The following is an 8,504-nucleotide window of genomic DNA, read 5'->3' as shown; positions in this document are numbered from 1 at the left end:
CTTCTGATTTTTTTCTCCATGTTTTTGTCTGAATTTTTTAAAATCCATTTTTTCCTGCATATTTAATACCTGCTGGCTACTAGACATACATTCTGTGTGGCCTGCTCCACCGCCCTTGACAGAGGAGCCTCTTTTATAGATAAAACCAATCAACCAAAAACTGAAGCCCTGGCTAAAGAAAGTTGGGTGAGGCCCCCTGGCAACTGCAGAGCAGAGGTGGCTGGGAGTCCGATGGGAGTCCAGTGGGTTCGGGGCGGCATCACTGGACGTGAGGCCAGGTGGAGGCCAGGTGCAGTGGAAAGGTGGCCTTAGTGGAAAGGTGGGCGGGTCAACAGCGAACAGGTGGGGTTTGTCAAAACAGAGGGCATTCCAGGCCAGGGGAGGTAGGAGTGTGACCCCAGATGCAGGAGGGAGACAAATGAACAGTACAGAGAAAGCTGCCGCAGGCTGGCTGCACAGTTAACAAGGATGGGGACGAGAGTGGGGATGGGGGATGAATGCAGTCAGCCAGAACTCAAGTCCTTCCAAAGTCCCCAGGGCTGAGCTGAGAGAGAAGCAGCAAATGGACGAAAACCCCACCAGGCAGAGAAGCACAAACGATCGAGAGGTTTAAAAATAGACGGCCCCATGATGCCACTCCTGGGGACCCACCCGGGGGAACTGAAAACAACCATCAACATAAAAACCTGAAGAGGACGGAAGTTCACTGCAGCGCAAGTCATGGCAGCCTAACAGTGGAATCACCCCAAGTGCCCACTGATAGATGAAGGCCTCAATTCACAGCGGACGCATACGATGGAACGTGATTCTGCTCCAAACTACGAAAGTGGACAGATGCTGAGAACACGGTGCTCAGTGAGAGAAGCAGACACAGAAGGACGCACAGGGTGCGATTCCACTGATGGGGAACGTGCAGGGCAGGCCGATCCACAGACAGACAGTGGGTTCACGACCGTCAGGGGCTCAGGAGGGGATGGTGCGGGGAGTATGTAACAGGGACAGTTTCAAATTTAGAAGATGAAAAGGTGCTGGGTAGATGGGGGACATGGGGAGAACAGTTGCATAATGGCGTGAATATACTTCATGTTACTGAACTGAACTAAAAACAGTTAAAGCAGTGAATTTTATGTGACATGTAATTCACCACAATGAAAAAACAAAGCAAATCAGAGTGGGTTGAAGTGGGTGCAAGGAGGTGAGTTAGGAAACTCATACAGCGCTAGGCAGAGAAATGGGTGGGGGTGGGGGGAGGGGGGAGAAAGAAGGTGGGCTGTGTCTGGTGTGTGATAAACTAATTTTTGATTTCCAGAAACTACTGTGACCAGCAGGGCCCTCCCTTAGGACGACAGGAGACAGGTAGCACGGATGGTCACTACCCCCACCCCTGGCACCATCCCGCCATTGTGGGCTGAGTAAAGAGGCCACTGAGAAAAAGGCTTAGGCTCAACAAAGGGTTCCATTCACACCCCAGAGCAGGAGCAACTCCTGCCTGCCTTCTCCTGGGACATCTCCCTCAGTTTCACTTTCAAAGGACATGCCAAACACCTCCCCAGAAAGCAGCCTGATTTCCAGCAGCCCTCTGCTTTGGCCAGACACTCTGCCCACATGTGAGCCAGCACTCAGGGTGTGGCTCTGGGAAACGGGGCGAGAGGGCAGGAACAGCAGCAGCTTCACGGGGCTTCCAAGTCTTGGGCTACCTGTGCCAAAACTCTTCCCTGGGGTTTCAAAGCTCCCCCTCCTTTGATGGACAGGGAAAGGGCAACCCACTCCGGTACTCTTGCCTGGAAAATCCCATGGATGGAAAAGCCTGGTAGGCTACTATCCATGGGGTCACAAAGAGTGGGACACGACTAAGCGACTTCACTCACCTCCTTTGAACAGAACATGGCACCTTTGCAAAACTGGGCCAGAACCCTTAGGCAGGCTTCCACAGGGATTTCAGTCACCAGCAGTTAGCCCAAGTCCCCCAACCCTCACGCATGGATTTGGGATGTGGGGGGCCCATGTGTCTCACAGTAGTATGAAGACATTTCTCCCCAACATCGCCGAGTGTCTGCAGCCACACATGCAAGATGATGAGCTGTCAACTCCTCAGTTTCATCTCCAGGAACACAGCCTTCATTGGGTACGACTGAACCAGGAGAAAGCTGACATCATGCTGCAAAGACTGAATGCAAAGTTCACAGTGCAAGGGCTTTCCCAGCGGTCCAGTGGCTAAGACTCTGTGCTCCCAGTGCAAGGAGCCTGTCAGGGAACTAGATCCCACATGCTACAATTAAAGATCTCGCTTGCTGCAATGAAGATGGAGGATCCCACGTACGGCAACTAAGACCTGAGGCAGCTCAATAAATAAATAAATATTAAATTAAAAAAAGTTCTCAGCACAGAGGGTGAAGGATCTGGCATCGGACTAGGAACACAGTGAGGTGTTCTGGGGGCAAGGAGACTAATCCAGGCCTCTATGCACCCTGGGGGAGGGGACAGGTGATCAAGGTTAACATCTGGGTGGAGCCATGTGGGTATCAGGGACACTGGAATGTGATGAGAAGGCACTCAGCTCTGTGTGTTCTTTCCCAAACCCACGACTTTGATGTAATCATGAGAAAAGCATCACACAAACCCAGAAGGAGAGATTCTTACACAACTTCTGCCCGGCCTCCTCACGGCTGCCCAGGCATGAAAAGGAAAGTCAGAGAGCTGTCACCACTCAGAGTGGTGAAGAAGAGGTGATGACTGAATGTCACGTGGGGTCCTGGACCGGGGCTGGGGCAGAAAAGGACATCAAGCGAAGCCAGTGAAATCCAAACTGAGTGAGGGCCTGAGTCAATGGCGATGCGCCCGCACTGAGCTCTGGGGGCGGCACAGGCGCTCTAGGGGGGAAGGGTGCTGGGGTGAGAGAGACTGGGCGAAGGGCAACCAGGATCATCTGTACTCCCTGTGACCCTCCGGACATTTGCAATTAGTCCAAGATAAAAAGTTAATTTAAAAAAAAGAAAAAGGAAACAAGGAGTTTGGGATTAGCAAATAGATACAAACTAGTATATATAGGATGGATACACCACCAGGTCCTACTGTAGACCACAGGGAATTATATTTAATACCCTGAAATAAATGATACTGGAAAAGAATGTGAATGAGAATGTATATATTACAGCTGAGTCACTTTGCTGTACAGCAGAGATTAATGCAACACTGTAAATTAGCTATACTTCAATAAAATTTAAAAAAAAATCTCAAAACTCAGTCCACTATCTCTCCTAGATATGACATGTGGGATGCTAGTGGTGGTACCAGAATGGCGGGTATGGGTACTGGCTCATCCTACACCCATTTCACAGCGAGCGAAGTGGAGGCCCAGAGGAGTGGGGGGACTTTGACAATTTGGAAATCAGAGATGGAGCCGAGACTGGAACTCAAGTTTCCAGAACCCCTGTCTTTCATCACCCCAAACCTGAACATACACCTGAGGTTTGTAAACAGCACTGGATGTGTTTCAGTTTTTCTTCGCACAGTCCCGGAGAGGCTCCTGGACATGTCTGATAAGAGGAAGAGAGACAGAGATACAGACACAGGGAGACAGAGAGACAGCGAGAGTGAGACGGGAAGAAAGAGACAGAAAAAGAGAGACAGAGACAAAGGCAAAGAGAGAGAGAAGCCAATCTATTTTTTAAACAATAAATGCCCAGCTCATCCCCAAAGCCCCCCAACCCCATTGCTACTGATCATTCAAGTCAAAAACAACTCTGCATTTCATTAAGCAGCAATTTAAGGGGAAAAAAAAATTCCATTTCTCACTCTTGCCTCAAATATTTAAAAGTCAGCCTGGAAGAATTAATCTGTCAGTTTCTCAACCTAAAGAGAAAGGCGTTGCTAAGTTCAGCAGTTGCTGAGCGAGGAGCCCCGTTGTGGGCGCCCAGCCAAGGGCAGGAAGCTTTAGTTTTCACGTCAACCCAGCCTCTTCCAAGCTCACTCTGGACGCTTTGCCTGGCAAACTGTGATCCTGGAACATCATTCTACAAAACACCAAGCGCCTGACATTATAAGAGTTTGTCTGAATATGTGTTCATTGCATCTGTTTTAATTTACTTTACATGCTTTGGGGATTTATAATGTAAAAGCTATGAGCACAGACATTTATAAACAAAGTTTCATGTTGGTACATTTTTAAAGAATGTTGTAATAAACATAATTGATGTTTTAAAATATGACTTCTTTTTGAGCTATCAGAAGCCACAGTTCATCAAATTTAAGAGCCTGTCATTTCTAAGATGCATGTCTCTCACATTTCGAGACATTGAAGAAAATCAGTGATCCATCTCAGTAGGGAAAAATGTTATGGGAAATATAATCATTCCATACATTTGTTCCCAAATCATTAACCCCTGCCCACCCAGAAGGCTATGGGAATCCAAGCCCCTAACTAGGTAGCATCAGAGGCAACATCGCTTGCCCCTTGGAAGGAAAGCTATGACAAACCTGGACAGTATATTAAAAAGCAGAGACATCACTTTGTCGACAAAGGTCCATATAGTCAAAGCTATGGTTTTTCCAGTAGTCAATGTACAGATGTGAGAATGGAACCATAAAGAAGGTTGAGCACTAGAGAACTGATGCTTTTGAACTATAGTGCTGGAGAAGACGCTTCAGACTCCTTTGGACAGTGAGATCAATCCTAAAGGAAATCAATCCTAAAGGATACCAGTCAATCCTAAAGGAAATCAACCCTGAATATTCATTGGAAGGACTGATGCTGAAGCTGAAGCTCTAATGCTTTGGCCACCTGATGTGAAAAAACTCACTGGAAAAGACCCTGATGCTGGGAAAGATTTGAGGACAAGAGGAGAAGAGAGCAACAGAGGATGAGATGTCAATAAAAGTATTAAAAAATAAAATTATGACTGACATAGAGAACAGATGTGTGATTGCCAAGGAGGAGAGGGATGGGAGAGGGAAGGACTGGAAGTTTGGGGTGAGCAGATGCAAACTATTACATATAGGATGGATAAACAACAAGGTCCTAGTGTACAGACCAGGGAAGTCTCTTCAATATCCTGTGGTAAACCATAATGGAAAAGAATATGAAAAAGAATATATATATATAACTGCATTGCTTTGCCGTACAGCAGGAATTGACACAACATTGTAAATCAACTATGCTGCTGCTGCTGCTAAGTCACTTCAGTCATGTCCGACCCCACAGATGGCAGTCCACCAGGCTCCCCCGTCCCTGGGATTCTCCAGGCAAGAACAGTGGAGTAGGTTGCCATTTCCTTCTCCAACGCATGTAAGTGAAAAGTGAAAGTGAAGTCGCTCAGTCGTGTCCGACTCTTAGTGACCCCATGGACTGCAGTCCACCAGGATCCTCCGTCCATGGGATTTTCCAGGCAAGAGTAGTGGAGTGGGGTGCCATTGCCTTCTCCTATACTTCAACAAAAGAAAATTTTTAAAAATGAAATGACATTTGAGGCTCAGCCCTGTTTCTGTTGGACAGCACGGCTTTGGGGAGTGGAGAATGTAGAGGAATGATTCATGTAAAACTCCACACAGTATAGAGTTAGACCTTTCCCAACAGGCACTCAAAGTTACTAAGTTGTTCTTAGCTCCTTTCCCATAAAAACAAAATACTGGGGAGGGAGGGATGAATTGTCAGAGCATAGAGGATTTTTAGGACAGTGAAACTATTCTCTCATGGTGGATTCATGTCAGTGTACATCTGTCTCAACTCATACAAGACCAAGAATGAGCCCTCTGGTCAACTACTGACATTGGGTGACAGTGACAGGTCCACGCAGGTCTACTGATTATAATGAATGTCCCGCTGGTGGGGGACTTTGATGATGGGGAGGCTGTGTACAGGTGGGGGGTAGGGGCATGTGGGGAAACCTCTGTTCCTTCTGCTCAGCTTTGCTGTGAACTTAAAACTGCTCTAAAAAAATAAAGTTTATTTTTAAAAAAATTGAACTTCCCTGGTAGCACAATGGATAAGAATTCACATGCCAATGCAGAGGACATGGGTTCAATCCCTGATCTGGGGAGAACCCACATGCAACTAACTCCATGTGCCACAGCCACTGAAGTCCCCACACCTTCACAAACAAGAGGAGTCACCACAAAGAGAAGCCTGCATGTGGCAACTAGAGACTGGCCCTCACTCTCTGCAACTAGATAAAGCCTGCTCGCAGCAAGGAGACCCCATGCAGCCAAAAATAAATCAATACATTTACGGAAAAATATCTTCTTACTTTAGTGCAATCACAGAATCATAAAATCTTATTAGAATTAGTTTAGCCAATGGTTTCCATCAGAAGGTGATTCTGCCTCCTGCCAGGGGATGCTGGGCCATGACTGGAGCATCTGTGGTCCTCAGGACTAGGTGCTCCTGTCATTGAGTGGGTGGAGGCCTGAGAAGCCTCCCCTCACCCCACAGCACCCAGGACGGCCCCACAGTGGATGACTTGGTCTCGCGGTCCTCAGTGCCAAGGAGGAGAGATCTTGCCTTAATCAAAACCACCATGTCAATGACAACAACATCTCATGTTTACAGAGAACTCCTCTCGCCTCCTTCTGGAGATGCTTCATTGGATCTGCACAACCTGGAAGGGGGCTTCCCTGGTGGCTCAGAGGGTGAGGGATCTGCCGGCAATGCAGGAGACCCGGGTTTGACCCTTGGGTCAGTAAGATCCCCTGGAGGAAGAAATGGCAACCCACTCTGGTATTCTTGCCTGAGAATTCCATGGACAGAGGAGCCTGGTGGGTTATAGTTCATGGGGTCACAAAGAGTCGGACAAGACCGAGCAGCTAACACTTTTCGGACACGACTGAGCGACTAACACTTACACTTTCATTTCAACCAGGAAGGCAGCCAAGACAGGTGTCCTGCAGATGACAAATAACCAAGAGCTTCCCTGGGGCTGCAAGGTCACCTGTGACCTCCTCTACCCCCCTGTCCCAGTGAACTTGAAAAGTCCCACTTCCTCCCAGGGGCCCAGTTGGCCCCAAGTTCTCCATTTTCTGTGCAATGGTGCAAATGTTGTTCCGGTGTTGAGAAAGAGGGAATGGGGTGGGGCAGGGGAGGGGGGCATTTAGCAATTAGGACCAGAGGGCCCCCAAAAAAGCTTTCACCTTGCGAGGGTCACCCCTTTCTAGGTGGTATGGGGTACACTGTGTACCCCTCCCACCAAAGATATACACACTTCCTAAGCCTGGTGGCTGGGAATAGGACCTGATCTGGAAATAGTGTCTCTGGGGGTGTCGCTGTGCTAAAGCGAGGTCACACGGAGTAGGGTGGCCCTGACCCAACAGCTGGCATTCTCAGAAGAGGGACATGCGAACACACGTGAGACTTAATACAGATTCTCTCCTTAACCAGTTCTACTCAGGCTACCTTTAACTTTTCAATGGGGCCTCGACGTTTGGGTCCCACGTTCATCTCTACACTGTACAATTTCAGCAAGAATCCTGCTAAGTTGGTGGACTGAGATTTCCCCGTTTCCACATCTGATCACCCCCATACTTCACTGGGCTCCTCAGACCCTCCCCCAGCCAATGTCTGCACCCAGAATCTGAGAGATCTCTTATCCAGAATTACCCCAGTGCTTCCTCTTAGCAATCTCCCATCCCCTGACCCTCACCTGCTCCTTGGCTACTCACTGCCACGGGTTTACACTGTATTCAGAGTGGAGCCCGGTTCTAAAATGAGGTTTCTTTTCCCACTGCAATCATTTCTGGGTAAACTCTTGTTTTTACTGTTGTAACTACTGTCCAGCTCTGGGTTTTCTCTGACAGACACACAGGGTGAAGGCCATGTGACAACAGGGGCAGAGACCAGAGTAATATGTCTATGAGCCATAGGGCGCTAGGGGTTGCTGGCAACCACCATTTTTCAGAAGGGTTTCCCTTCTCAGAGGGTAAGAGAATTGACTTTACCAGTTGGCTCAGTGGTAAAGACTGCCTGCAATGCAGGAGGCGAAGGAGACGCGGGTTCGATCCCTGGCTCGGGAAGATCCCATGGAGAAGGAAATGGTAACGCACTCTAGTATTCTTGCCTGGAAAACCCCATGGACAGAGGAGCCTGGCGGGCTACAGTCCATAGGGTCTCAAAGAATCAAACATGACTGAGGGACTGAGCACACACATACACACACACACCACCTTCCAGAAGCCGGAAGAGGCAAGAAAGCCCCTGCTCTGGGGGGCCCGGGGGGAGCATGGCTCCGTCCACAAAGATTGTAGACTTCTGACCTCTAGGACTGGGAAAAAACAGATTTCTGTTGCTTCAGGCCACTTGGTCTGTGGTGCTTTGTAACAGGGCCCCAGGAAAGTCACACAATTAGCCAAAGACAAGGTTGCTAGGGTTGGTGCATTATTTCTCAACCTCCCCCCACCCCACCCCCATCCCCCAGCAATGGCCTGTCTGTTCAGCCCGGGAGCTACATGGACTTGGCCCAGTTCACCTCCGGTCTTTGATTTCTCTTGACTTTTTAGTCCACCAAATTAAGGGGTTT

The sequence above is a fragment of the Capricornis sumatraensis genome, chromosome 9 (genome assembly GCF_032405125.1).
Source record: "Capricornis sumatraensis isolate serow.1 chromosome 9, serow.2, whole genome shotgun sequence".
Classification (NCBI taxonomy): Eukaryota; Metazoa; Chordata; class Mammalia; order Artiodactyla; family Bovidae; genus Capricornis; species Capricornis sumatraensis.
Note: the sequence above shows the minus strand (reverse complement) of the source record.